Source organism: Schistocerca serialis, chromosome 6 (assembly GCF_023864345.2).
Source record: "Schistocerca serialis cubense isolate TAMUIC-IGC-003099 chromosome 6, iqSchSeri2.2, whole genome shotgun sequence".
Taxonomy (NCBI): domain Eukaryota; kingdom Metazoa; phylum Arthropoda; class Insecta; order Orthoptera; family Acrididae; genus Schistocerca; species Schistocerca serialis.
Window position 1 is genome coordinate 252,228,149 of NC_064643.1, and position 15,309 is coordinate 252,243,457.

The window sequence follows — 15,309 nt, forward strand, 5'->3', positions numbered from 1 at the left end:
GGAGAGAAAAGAGAGAGGTAAACGCAATTTGTAATTTATTCAAAAGAATCTGCAAATAGGTTTTTATAATCTCATCAGCAGGAGGAACGTTATTTCCGGGCGCCGAGAGACAACATCTTTGCCAGCACTTCCCATCGCAGAGATTCGTGTTAAAGACAACTGCCAACACGCTGCGACGACGGGCTGAACCAACATCGATTCGCCGTGTTATGGGACGGGATGAGTTGTAGTCAGTTGGCGCAGTAAGATGTTTTCCAACCGCAAGGCCCGAACGGCTGCCTCCTTTTGTTTCCTCTGGTTGCTACAATAGCAGCAGAGATACTTCCTCACTCGGAAGTAACGAATATGAACACTGAGAACATCAAGATTGAAGTAAGCTGGAGCTGCGAATCGGTTTACGTAGAAATAAAAGCGAAAGATTTATGGCGCGTACAGAGCTATACGGAATATTTACAACTGTAGCTTTTCAGTCTGCTGTAATACTCACCATAAAGTTTAAGCAGGTATAGTAGATCAGACTTTATCGTTGAATGTCTATATCAGTAGAGACGGGATCAGAAGGAGAGATAAGTATATTAAGTACCAGACGTTGCAAAATATAATAAACATGCACACGTGCCATGGTAAAAGGGTATTTACAGGTTGCAAGAGGTGCGAGCAGATGTAATTACGATGTATTGCTCATGCGCTGCCTGCGATGTGCAAGGTCTCTGACCAGAGAGCAGTGTTGACTGCAGTAGGAACTGTGTAGCTGTAGCAGTAAGATGTTGCTAGTCTGGAGTCTGCTCTGGTCTGGTCTGGTGTATCGTGTTGGCTGGCCCGGTCGCGGTGCAGCGATGCCGGAGCCTGAGTATTATTGTATAAGGTAAAAGCAGCCTCGCGCATATGTAGTAATACTATCTCAAGTGCCATGTAAATGTTTTAAAAATTTCTTAATAATAATCTTCCTCATAAAAAGTAACTTTTAACAACCATTCATTTCAGTTTAAAGAATTTACTGATTTCTCCCATCCATGATAATCCCGATTATTGAAATAGAAAAATCAGTTGCTTCCTTTCATAAATGACAGATAGGTCGGCCAGCATTGCACAGAGCTGTGCCGGAAAATTTATTGCAAGAGCAGGTATATCCGGCGACTTCATTGAGGTAAGAATTTTTCCTTTTTTATTCAGAATGATCTTTCAGGGCCATGACGCAGCACTGCTGTCGTCCAAAATTTACCAGGTTAAATTCACAGTGAATTATTCAAAAGTCATAAGTGAGCGACAATTTAATTGAAAGGTTAGTTACATTGTATTGTTACCAGGTTACTGAATTTTTCTTTTTTTTATTGGGACGTTACACTGAATGCGAACGACATAATTATAATTTTTACTGTTGAGAGGTTTAGGAATTTTTCTGTTTTCGAGTTACGCTAAATGTGAATTAATTCTGAGCTTAGATTAAATGGGAACGAATTTTGTGGGGAGATTATACGTACATATATTTTGTTTTGAGGTTACACTAAAATCAGAATCATTATTATTGTTATTGATTATATTTTGTGGGGAGGTTATACTAGATCAGAATCATTATCCATATTATTTATTAAATTTTTTGTGGGGAGGTTACAAGGTGGTGGACGAAATTATGGAAACATCGGGAGAGGTGTGTGCTCAAACATTGTGCCAAGTGTGTGCTTTAAGATAGCTCCGACCAAAGTCGGAGCGTTTTCCAGATGCCCAGAAAAAGGAAGTCATGTTCAAACCATGCCGACGACGACAATCTCCCATGACAAACACATCGGTACCGTTGTCAACCAATCATAAGTCGCTGGCCCGACGCTTATTTCACTTAGCTCTCTTTAATTTTAAAAAATCTCAGAGTATACTGCCAGAAAGATGGCTCTCGATAGTATGCTGATCTGACTTAATAATTAGTCAACAATTAATTTATGAATCTGAATTTGTATTGTGGTTCATTAGTCTGCTTTTGGCTCCAAGTTGTAGAATCACATGCTACCCATTTCCTTATCACGGGAAACAAATTAGGCGAAGAGCTCGTATGTACCCTGGAACACTCTTATAATTCACAATGTTTGCTTACTGTGTTCGCTTTGGAACATTTCCCTCTAACAGGTCAGTTACAGAAATATCTCGTCATCCAGTGTTCATACTAGATTAATTTAATTTTTACAGACCCTATTAAGCTATGTGCAGCGTATCTACTGACAAAGACACAGCAACACGCAGTAAACGGTAGCTTTGTTCCTTCATTAATATATTCCCCTTGCAACAGTTATTTGGCTTATCTTCTCCAAAAATTGGGATTTGAAACTGTTACTCTACGTCATTTTCTGAAAACTAATAGGCCTAAGGTAGTAAAGAATAGTGATAGAAAGCCTAATAGTTGGTCAAACAACAGACAGTTATCATGTTATTAACCCTCCTTTTCTGTCCTTTTCTTTGTGAGTTGCTTACAGCTCTTAAGGCCGTTTCTCGCTATCTCGTACCCAAGCCTCTCGAGCCTCGTGAAAAATTTCTTCTTTGCACCCATTGCATATGCTCCTCCACATGATTTTTACATTGTGCACTATCTTCCTCTTTCGCTCTTTTATGGCTGTTGTCATCGTAGCACTTGTTTTGGCAATGGTACATCTCCATATCTCATACCATTCAGACCATTCTAAATGGCATTGTTCCACCTTATCGGTGAAGTTTTCATTTGCTTCCAGCTGTGATTATTTCTTACATTACACAATTCACCATTTACCAACATTTAAAGGAAGTTAATTTACTTTGTGCCAAGGTCTGATGCTTACGCTGGCACTCGCAGTATACTATTTTGTACTGCCGTCAAATGAGAACGCAGCAGATCATACAGTACCTTCCCACGAAACCTTTTGGACATTGGGTTGCCAGTGCTGTAATTTCTAATGTCAGTACCATGAAGAGGCAGTCTGATAGCTGCGTCTGATCATCAGTATAATTATACATAACACGATCTGTATTTTACTGTTTTTTTTTTTTTTTTTTTTTTTTTTTTTTTTTTTTTTTTTTTTTTTTATACAGAGGGGACAATCTTTCAAAGATGTCAGTTTCATCCCTTGTGCATGCAATTTTTGCTGCACGTGTATCAGTTACGGACACTTTCAGGGATTCATAAGATTATATACGTGAAAGTTTCGAGGCACGTAATCGTAGCCCCGAATTTTTTTAAAAGCATTGTACAGTCCCAAGCGTATATTGCTCCAGATCTTGAATAGAGAGTAACACTATATGTAAGTCAGTGATTCATTACGCCATCCCGGTTAGGAGTACTTTCACATGAATAGGTTCTAAAAGTTTCATCGACCTGTTCGAACCAACTGTACCTACGCCACCAGCTTCCGCTTCCGCCAGAGCTTTTTTGTTAACAGTGAGCGGCGTCTTCACTCTAATGGCTTCCACGGGAGGCGAGCTATCTCGGGCAAGATTGAGTCCCTAACCCTTGCAAATGCGATTCTGGAATTTATGTAGATTGCCCTCACATCCCAAAATCTCTCTGGCATCCGGTAGCGCGAGAGTAATGTCTTCAAACTCACAAGCATACACGGATATGCTAAACGTCCACAACCTCGTGGATAACATACAGTTGTTAAAACGAGTCTGAGAAATTCAGATTGAGGCTTCGGTTCTGAGGACGGTATAGATTAGCCACTGTAGAAACAAGGTTTAATCGCTGAGGACGATGGTATATCGTGTTGTTTTATGAGCAGAGATTTCAGAGTTCAGATTCGATTAGAAATAAATCTATAACTGGCAAATATACTTCCAAACATGTATTAGTAGTTTCATTTAGCCAAATATGTAATGCGATGCTGTACCACATGCATCAAAAATATATGTGGGTTACATGTTTCATCTCACCAAACGAAATAAAAATGAATGTTATGTAACCAGGCACCTAAATGCTTTCTACCGTAGTATTTCTTGATTGGTGTTTGTATAGTTTCACGCTAGTTGTTTTCAGTTGATAGCTCATACAACGGTTTTCATATGGCCATCAAATTATAGAATCTTGTAAGTCACTATGATAAACTCTACCCCTTTTTCCACTCGCACATAACCTCTACTGACCGAATGGTCACGTAAAGTAGCGCAAAAACCCATTAGAAAACAATAACAATCTTATTATTTAGATTATCAGCACCATGATCTAATTATTTATGAGCCCTCGCAGACTTTTAAGCATACTGTTTCTTCATTAATATGTATATTGTTTCCTGTGAATGCACCCATTTCTTCCCTCTGGGTGTGTCGAACGAGTCAACAACGGGAAAAAGTGACCACTGAAAGATACATTTAAAAAATACCAAAATTTCGACTAATGGTGATCGGATGGCTCTAGGGACTACTTCTAGATTGATTTGTAAATTTCCTCTACGGAAGTAGCATTTGCTTAGGAGAGAGTCACTACTGCTCCTATCACCTAGAATTTCATTCCAAGTATTTGAGTAATTTTACTTAAAACACTATAAGTCGTCTGTATTGAGTAACGAAAAAGTTCAGACCTCAGAAAGCGTCGAAATTGTATGAATAAAAATCATATTTGAATAAAATGTATTGGCTAATCCGGGTCAACACAAGGACAGAAAAGCTAAAGACGTAACAACAAGATCAAATACATCATAATTATACAGAATGAATATTACGTTCATTGATATCAGTCGATAATACTTGATCTATAGTATATGATTCTGTATCGTTTTGTGACGGAGGAATGTTCAGAAAGTAGTCAATAATTTATTATTTGCGCTTTAATTACTGTTTACTAGTGGACAAACATGGCATTCCCGGGTATTCATTTTAATAATTTTCTATTAGAAACAAAAACAAGAAATGAACTGCGTTTGTAGTTAATTTCCGTGTGTTCGTGATAACACCTACGGAATTATGAAACAGTCGCACGAAAAAATATGTGTAATATACAAATGCGTAATTATAGTACCCCGGACCGTATACTCACGCTGTACGCAGCTGCTTCGCATGTTTACAACGCTATTTTGTACACATCTCTATAGCAACGCCTCTTTGTATCTCTGTAGACGATTATTGCTCTCTCCTACAACGGCCTGCGCTTCGCAGTTGAGAGCCGTCAACATCGCTGGCAGGTTAGTAAAGAACGAATGTGTTAAAATGATAAGGTTATCTTTTCAGGAATCTCAGTGTTTCTGACGTCATATCTCTTCAACAATGTGTCACTGAGATATATTCGCCCAGATAGATTTAACAGTATATGTGCATAGTGTCTGCGGACTACTGTCCGCGAGATAAGCTGTGAACAGAGTTGGTAACAAAGAGGTAATCAATTTAAATGTCACGTGTGATACTGCAGTTTTTCACAAGTATTAGCGTTTATGAAGTCATATAAAACTCTGTGCCGTACAATGATATATTTGTGTAGACACGTTTAGTGGCATATGTGGACATTGTCTTTGGGATACTGTCTGCGGATATATTGTGAACAGAGTTAGTAACACAGAAGTAATAAATTAAACCTTTTTGCATGATGCGGCATTTTATGAGGCACCTTAGTGATTCTGTCGACACATTTCCTGAACTAGTGTTGTACAAAAATACATATATGTAGACAGCTTTAGCGACATACGTGCATAGTGAGTGCGAGACTTATTGCGAGAAGAATTATTAACAGAGAAGTTATAATTTTATATCTCATGCACGATGTAGGAGTTATTCACGCATTTAAGTGTTCATGACGTCGTATTCCTGATGTATCAGTCTTTTACATTGATATAATTTTGTATGTTCATTCAGCAGCATATAAGGATACTGTCTGCAAAATTTGTTGTGAATAGAGTTAGCAGCAACGAAATAATAAATTTAAAAGTCATGTACGACGTGGCACTTTTTTACGAATGTAATGTTTATGACGACGTATCTCCTGAACTATGGTAGGTAATTGGTTCTTACGCCTATGCGATTGTTAACCGGCAGTATGGGGTACGTATACCAACTTCGGATGAAATCGGTCAAGTGGTATAGCAGGAGATGTTGTGTATACACACATATAAATAGTAGGGAGATGTCAGCACCACCCAAATTTTGATATCAAATTGGTATGCAAATTAAATAAATTGATCAATTAATTCCCCCTCCCTTTATTCAGGACCATCACATCCACTGAAAAAAAAACACACCCATCCTCAGATGACTCCATGTGTTTTCTTCAGACCACACGTGGGCCCTAGCCCCCTCTCCCCTCTCCACCCACACCACCCCCTACCCATCCCTTCGCCCATGTACCCCAACAGCTGAAATTCCTGGTTTTGGTGTGAATATCGAATTTTGGCAGAAAATTCCGAATTTTTGTGGGAATTAGTTTGTCCCAGGGCTGTACTGACATCTCACCCACTCCCACCCAGGAATTGGTGGGAAATTAAAATTGGTGCTACCCTTTCCGGTACTCTAACCCTGGTCCTCCTGGACAGAGAGCCCAAGTGCACCCCCTGACACAGTTATATCACCAGAGTCACTTGGAATACACGGGAAATTACAAATGGTTTTGCCCTTTCTGGGACTCGAAACCGGGTTCTACTGGATGGAAAGTCTATTTGCACCCCAAAACATGGGAACTGCCCAGATGCAAGTGAAGAAGGTTAGGTTAGTGTACATTACTTATTTGCCGCATGACATAGCCTTGTGGTGTAAGGCATTTTGTCACAGTTCACACAGCTTCCCCTGTCCGAGGTTTGAGTCTTCCCTCAGGCATGGGTGTGTGTATGTTCTTCATAGCGTAAGTTAGTTTAAGTTAGATTAAGTAGTGTGTAAGCGTAGGGAACGATGACATAGCAGTGGTCCCATAGGAACTTACAACAAATTTCCTTATTTTGGTTGGGAATGTGAAATATGCTAGGTGTTATTTGCGCAATTAATCATAAAGATCGGGCCTCAATACGCAACTATATGCATAGCGCTACGTAAGGACAGGCTAACGGAAGATACCATACAACTGGTGTTATCCTGCTGGGAAAAAAGTTTCTCAATACCAGTCAAAGCCAGTGACAGATACACACAAACAAGCTGGTGGGTAAAAGGCAGGGCTCTAAGGTAGCATCTGTGTTGTCTTTCGCTAGGAAGATGTTCAACTGATGAGATGCTGCTGTTGGAGAGAGAGAGAGTAATTTAAAAAATATATTACCTGTAAGGGGACAGCTGAGGACAGTATCTATCGTTGTTTGACATCAGAATTCGCTACAGATGCCTGCTCAAAATTCGCCCTGTATCCCAGGTAGCCAAAGCCAATACATGCTACCACAGCTGATGGAAAAATGCATCACAGTTCCGATTGCACTTCAAGGTTGCCAGTAAAACATCATCCTTCGTAATGAATGGGACATAATGCAACACATGTACTGGAGAAAATCGTCGTCCCAAAAGATTGGGGATGTCCCGAAGTTTAACGTGTGTTCTCAACGATAGGCATCCACAAACTGTCGAAAATCGAGGCCCTTTTATCTAACCTCATGCCTACCCCTCCCTCCCACAATCCATCCATCCGTCTATGGGGGTGGGGGGAGGGACACCCACAGGCTTTTACAAATGGCCAGCTGCTCTGCCGTAAGCCTTGCAGCATGAGCTGGCCACTTACCACCTTGAGGTGACACTCCTTCGCCGACAGAATACCATGTATAGTTAACTAAACAATAGGAGATAAAAGGACACCCACCCGAAGTGCAACTTGTTTGTCAAAAACGTATAGCAACACAGCTCCACCACCACACCGAGCCTACCCATAGTCAGGGAGCGAGCAACGCAGACTAGACACTCTCCCAATACTTCCAATAGGGCTGTCGTGCTGAGATGGAGAACTTATTTAACATCAATGTCACTCTTTCATGCAATCTGTTAAACCTCGTTCTCAGAAAGACTGGACCCTGCTGGAACAACAACGAAATTCGGGAGAACGTTCTAGATCACTTTTTCCAAAAAGCTGCTTTGCAAAGTGCTTTGCTGTTTTCCTGCGGCCCTCTGCAGTCACTAGCCTCACCAGGCTCTCCGGTGCCCTCCGCAGTCGCTCACAGCATGCGTCCTGTCACGAGGGGCCCTTAGCCAGCACAAAAGGGAAGTCTGACCTCTCATTGAAGCACAGAATGTCCAGCAACCACCCCCAGTAGACGTGCCCCCCCCCCCTCTTTCCAGGCAGTCTGCAGTTCTGTGATGGAGAAAAATTGAATTTTACATCAACGCAACTCTTTCTTACAGTCTGTTAAGCGTATTTCTCGGAAAGACTGGACCCCTCTGGAACAACAACAAAATTCCGGAGGAAGCCCCATATGGCTTTTTCAAAAGACAGTTGTTTGGGAAACAGTAAGCCTTCCACCATGGCAGCCTCACACTGCAGTGTCTTCAGTGCAATGTGCGCCGACAAGCATGCAGCTGGGCAGTGAGCGTTATCGATGCCTACAAAAGCCACACGTACAATAGAGCATGACGCTGTCATCCCTCAGACGAAAACAGTGATAAATGAGAAGTAAAGGGGAAGCCGCTACCTCTTAGGGAACTAGGCCACCACGTCGTTCCAAGCACTGGACTGTGACATTTGTATTTAACATCAACATGACTGCAATAATAGGGCACCTATTAAAAAAGTAAAACACAATTGCGACGATAATAAATGTCCTTTTTCCACAAAAATAGGCAAAGTTTTATTTCTTTCAGTTTTATAAGTAAGATCTGTATAGTTTTTACCTTCAACTGCTGGATACATATCGCGTCTCGTTATTTTGCGACATCCAGCGTAATGCTCCACCGGCGATCACAGATGATCACGTGTGTATTACAGACATTTCAGACATGTAAAATAACGTTAGAGAATACAGTCTCGCACGCCATTAGCTCACATGTCAGAAAAAAATGACAATTATTTTCACATTCGACAATAAGAAGCTATAATTCAATAGAACGTATCTGTTTTGTACACTATGGCAGGTCTCGATTTTACCATAGCGATGCTATATCATACAGACTCTGTCTTGTAACAGCACCTCCTATAAGATTTTACCATTCTCCTCTTCTGTTACATCTAAAGCCCCGCGGGATTAGCCGAGCAGTTTAAGGCACTGCAGTCATGGATTGTGCGGCTGGTCCCGGCGGAGGTTCGAGTCCTCCCTCTGGCATGGGTGTGTGTGTTTGTCCTTAGGAAAATTTAGGTTAAGTAGTATGCAAGCTTAGGGACTGATAACCTTAGCAGTTAAGTCCCATAAGATTTCACCCACATTTCCACATTTTTTTGTTACATCTAACCCAATTACCGTCTGCATGCTTACATTTGTCATTTTGGTGCATAAATCACCCCTACCGACGTGTCTCTAAAGTTTTTTTCACACAGCAGCAGATTTTTGCCTTTTAATTTTGTAAGCAATTTGATCATCACAACCTGTTTCACGCAATCTACTCACATGTCAGAAAAAGAAACCACTGTCATTTCCAGATTTTACAACAAGCGATTATTCAACTGGTTTCTACTTTATAATTAGAGGTTATGAAGTATGAAATAATGCTTATTTTTTTAAAACACGCAATCGTGAAGATAATAATAAAAGACGAAAGTCACGAGGCTAAGAGATTAGAAACAACTGATTCCTATTAGTTTTATGAGCAAAATCGGGGTAGTTTTGAGAGAAGTATATTCAGAGAAACGTTACCCAGTTATAGCACTCTTTGTAATACAACCTCCTATCACACTTTACCGTTTCCCTCTTTCCCGATATATCGAACAATTACCGTCTGTTTGTTGTAATTGAGCATATTACATACACTGTATCACTCCATTGAAGCTGAAGGCAGTGCTCGAATTCCTTTGCGCAGATTTGCACAAAATTTTGTTGTCTGTACTGGATGAAGGCCACGTCCAGCACACTATTAATCGTACGAGACGGCTCCTGTATTGTTCCTTCATAAGTAGTCTAAAAAAGAATATCTTTCATTCCCCTTACCGTTATCAGAGATTTCACATCAAATCCACACCTTCTCTTATGTCAGGACATAGTCATCTTCTTTGCGCTTGTCGGAACACCCACATTCTTTATAAGCCTGCAGTTCAGAGTGAATCTATCACGGATCCCCTACTATTATTAAGTATAATACTTCACCAATAACTGAATGCCGGCAACAGAAACAATACTGAGCGAAAATCAGCCATGGGTAGACATGTCTCATAAGTTTTTTTTCCTTGCGCATGTTACCACTGTGTCTTAGAAAGAGAGGCGTACTCGTCCTACAAGTCGCCAGATGTTAGAAACACAATCGCAGCAGCCATGTTACTGTCACATGCAGTCTTGGTTCTACAGGTGCTCACAAGTATTACTAACGATATCCATGTCAAAACCTATACAAGCTTTATAAATCGAGGTATGACATTATCTCAGAATGAAGTGTTTCTACCATACAAATACTACGACATTGAATATAGACAGTGATTGCTGGAGTGTGTATTAACGGAATATCAGCGCTGTTATATGTCGCCGACAGTGTAAGCTTGCCATAAAATCACCGAATTTATAAAGTGATTTGGCTAAGAAACGTGGTACGAAGTACAAAGCCGGTATTTGCAACTTCCTAATGCTGCCACCAGATATTTCTCTAGCATTTGTAACGCATTCTGTCTCAATTCCATGTAAGAGGTTCTATGATACATCCGTTGGGTTATAGGTGATGGTCGATTGAGAATGATCACATACAGTAGATGGTTTACTGATTGAGGTAGCAAGAAATGTACACTGGCTTCTGAGGCCTCTCGTGTTATGCTTACCGGTAGAAATGCTATCTGCTGTTTGGAATCAAGTCTTTCCATTCAACCACATACCTGCTTTGCATCCTAAGGAGAGGTCTTTTAATGATTACAGCCAATAGTGAATCATATTCATGGCACTCTCATACGTCGAAACGAGTCATCTTTTTCGAACCTATCTGTTACGGTAAAATTCCAACATGGTTTTAGATAGTCCCTATTCATATTGTAACTTGTCCTCAGACTCTGTCCTGCTTTGTGCATGTGATCGTTCCAATTTAAGTCGGATATCAGCAGAAGTCGGTGAGAGCTATATCTACCACAATCTGCAACCCATTTAGAAAGTGAATGAGCTGAGTTAATGTTATAGGGATATGTATGGCCACTCGGTGGAAATGCTAGCATGACGTAGCTCTGGAAACCGCGTACAGTGTGTAAGGTCAGTGCCAAACGAAGCTTGCTTCTGCAACACGAAGTAGTATAAAAGACAGTACAAGCAGTTATGGTGGTACTTCTTATCGGGAAAATTGGGAGACTCAACATCATATGGCTACTGCAGTTCAAAGCAGATCCGTGTCCCTCAGGGTCAATTATTGTCTATCATCCAAACATTCTATCACCGTTATTCTGTACCATCCAACAGAGAAAAATTATGAACTATAAATGCTCCGCAAACTTCATCCAAAAGATTTTTACCGCATCTCTCTTCTCTGCTATATGGAAAACAAATACCGTCTGCGTGCTGTAGTTGAGCATATGTGGAGAATGTGTACCGATGCATTGGAGCAGGCAGCCAGTGATCGAAGTTGCTTGCACAGACCAGTGTAAGCTTTGATTGCCTGTACTGTCCAAGGACTATCTCCCACAGATTATCAGCCACAAGAGAAAGTTTTGTTGTTTGATACACTGCTTTTTCTACTGTAACAAGCTTTATACACTGCTATTCATTTTGTTTCTTCTGCCACGACTTTGCGGTCTGTGTCGTGTTCTAAACTGACATTAACACGTTTTGATCCAATGGCTCTCACAGAAAACTAGACATCGCATGGAGTAAATCATGTTGTTGCTTCTGCTCCCACAAAACACACGCACACACACACACACACACACACACACACACACTGGGTGATTGAAATAAAAGACAGTCACAACACAAGGAAACTGGAAGAGCTCTGAGGCGTTGTGGAGCGTTTCTAAACTGTTGTTCGAGGGCGACTGACGACTTTTATATTCAAAGTCATCATTCACAGTGTCAAGATAGCTGATGGCGCTGCGTTCCGTTTGATTGATTCCTCTTATTGCTGACATATGTACGCAATCACTGTTTCGGTGCCAGCCATCCCCAGAAGGTGTTGCCCCCGGACCAAGACTCCTTCTCCACCTCAAAACAAGCGATGACAGTCAGTCATTACGTGATAATCAATGGAATACCAGTGGACAAATGAGATAGAAAAGACACTCTCCATGTACTGTAATAGTAAGCATCACAGTTGATAGTGCAATCAGTTTTAGCAATTTCAAAACCAACCAATGACACGGCAGCATGCTTTCCAGTTTCTGTATCATCGCTAAGCAGCCCCTCCACTAATTTGTGAGTACCATTGCGAATGTAAACGGATGACTGTACATTCATTCATTGTTAATTCTTGAACGTATACACCAAAGTATACCACACACTGACCTAAATATCTGTAGCACTTGAATCATATTGCGTAATTTATGATCTTTCTCTATGTGGGTGGAAGTATTAGGGCACTCTCGCGTTCTTAGGGTAAAGTTGAAGAACAAAAGATCTCCTCGCGTTGACTTTGACCAACGCTCCTTGCTGCACTGGCACCAATTTAATCTGCAGCTCAACAGAAGTAGACCGCCACATTCCACGTTTCATGAAGGAACAGTGCCAACTGAGGCTGTAACTGCTGTCCCGCATCCATACACAAGCACAAGGTTTCTCCAGATGCGCGAATGTCGGGGAGATTAACACTGCTTATCGGTGAATAGTAGTAATGAAACTGTTGTGATAATATAAGAGACTGTTAAGAACAAAAACTGGTGGATTTTATGCTTCATAAGCTCCAGAAGGACGGAGTTTGCTGCAATTTTCTTAAATAAACTGTGCTATCAACCCTCAAGTATTTTTCTGGTGTCTGGGGTCATTACCAATAAGGTGATAGTAAGAGAGAACGTAAACACATGCACTCCCAAGGCTTCAAAGTTCTGCGCTTAAGGCACACTATAATGTTAGATCATTTAAGTTTCCGACTTATTAGTCGTATGGAATGGAATTCTGTAAGAAATATATTTCCATCGCATGAGATACATTCTTCATGCAGGTTCTCTATGATAAAAAAAGCTATGGTGGCAAGCTGTAAAATGAAAAACTACTTCCTTAAAACATCGATTCCTTGTGATACATGTACACTGTAGCTTTCCAGAAGTGTATAGCCTCCACTGTTCACATCCGACCTAAATTCTAAAGCTATATTATGCTCACATCAGACCTATATAAAATAGTCGTTAGTAACAGGGAATGCTTCTTACAAAGACTTGTGAAATTACACGCCATGCAACCACTAGCTCTGTAAACAGGACATCTGTGTGGCAGATGTGTACACGGAGATTGTAGTACCTCACAAACAACTGTTGCTAACTTAGAATCACTATAGTTATGAAACTGAAGGCTCGTTTATATGCCCAGGATAGGGCAGGGAAATAGAGTATGTCGCACAAATATTCGTTCATCTAGACGAAAGTCCTCTGATGCCAGAGAGATTTACTGTTAATGGTTGCAAGTGTACAGTACTCTAAATCATACACATAACATGCAGTTGCATGCGAGTCGAATGCAGGTTATGTCCACAAAAGGTGTATTCCGACAGAACAGCGGAAAAAAATGGTCAAATGACCATTGAGGTCATGAGATGATTTATGCATAAAAAATGTGAAATGAAAGTATGCAGGTGGTAATTGATTTAGATGTAATGGAGGAGGTGCGTGGTAAAATCTTGCAAGAGGTTCTATTACAGGACAGACTCTCACTGTCTGTTTCGTACATGACTGTATGAAATATCATGGCTACGGTAAAATAAGACCTGCCATAGTGTACAAAACAGATACGTCGTATTGAATTATAAATTCTTGTTGTCGAACTTAAAAATGATTGTGATTTTTTTTTTCTTCGACATGTGAGCTAATGGCGTGCCAGATTGTTTTCTCTAATGTTATTTCACATGTCTGAAATGTTTATAATACACACGTGATCATCTGTAATCGCCGGCGGAGCACTACGCTGGATGTCGCAAAATAATGAGATGCGAAATGTATCCTGTAGTTGAAGGAAACACTACGCAGATTTTGCTCATAAAATTAAAAGAAATTGGACTGTACCTATTTTCGTGGAAAGAGGACATTTATTATCGACGCAATTGAGTTTTACTTTTTTAATAGATACTCTGTTATGGGAGTTAGGTTGATGTTAAATACAAATGTTACAGTCCAGTGCTCGGAACGGCGTGGTGGCCGAGTTCGCTAAGAGGTCGTGGCTATCTCTTTAGACAAACAACCCACGCGTGGGATAGTCCTCATTTCTCACGGTCTTGTTCTCAGGGATGCGAGCAACACACACTATTGTATGTGAAGCTTTTGTAGGCGTTGATAACGCTGACTGCCCAGCAACACGCTCGATGGGACGCATTGTACCGAAGACACTGCAGTCGCTTTAGGCAGAAGGCTTCCTGATTCCCATGGAGCCGACTTTCGAAAATGCCTTCTGTAGTGTTCTCAAGAGTTTCGTTGTTGTTCCAGAGGGGTCCAGTCCTCCTGAGGAATATGTTTAACAGAGTGAAAGAAAAAGTTACATTGACATTAAAGAGAAAAGATCTCCATCGCAGAACGACAGGCCTATTTGAAGCATAGGGAGCACGCCTAGTGTTTGGGTGGTCACGCCCTGACTATGGGGGCCATGTGTGTGTGTACGAAGATGCGTCGCTATTTATTTTTGACCAGCAAAGCGCTCTTGTGGTGGCCACCTTTTTATCTCCTGTTGTTTTGCTGACTATACATGTATTGGCGATGTAGTGTCTCCTCAAGTTGGACAGCGGCCAGCTCGTGCCACGAGGCGTTATGCAGGGCAGCTGGCCGTTTGAAAAGTCCTGTGTCCACCCTCAGTAAAGGTGTGTGGTTGGAGGGAGGGAAGGTGGGGTGGGGAGCATGAGGGGAGGTAAGACAGCCACGATTTTTGACTGTTTTGGACGCCTATTTTAGATGACGATTTTCCCCAGTGCATGTGTTGCATTATGACCCATTCAGTACGAGTACTGATGTTTTCGTGACAATCCTGAAGTGCAGTTAGAACTGTGATGCATTTTTCCATCAACTGTGGTAGCGTGTATTGGCTTTGGCTACCTTGGCTCCAGGGTGGTTTTTGAGCAGACATCTGTGGCGAACTCTGACATCAGACAACGATAGATACTGTCCTCAGCTGTATGCTTACAAGTAATACAGGTTTTAACTCGTCCCTGTCCAACACCAATGAAATG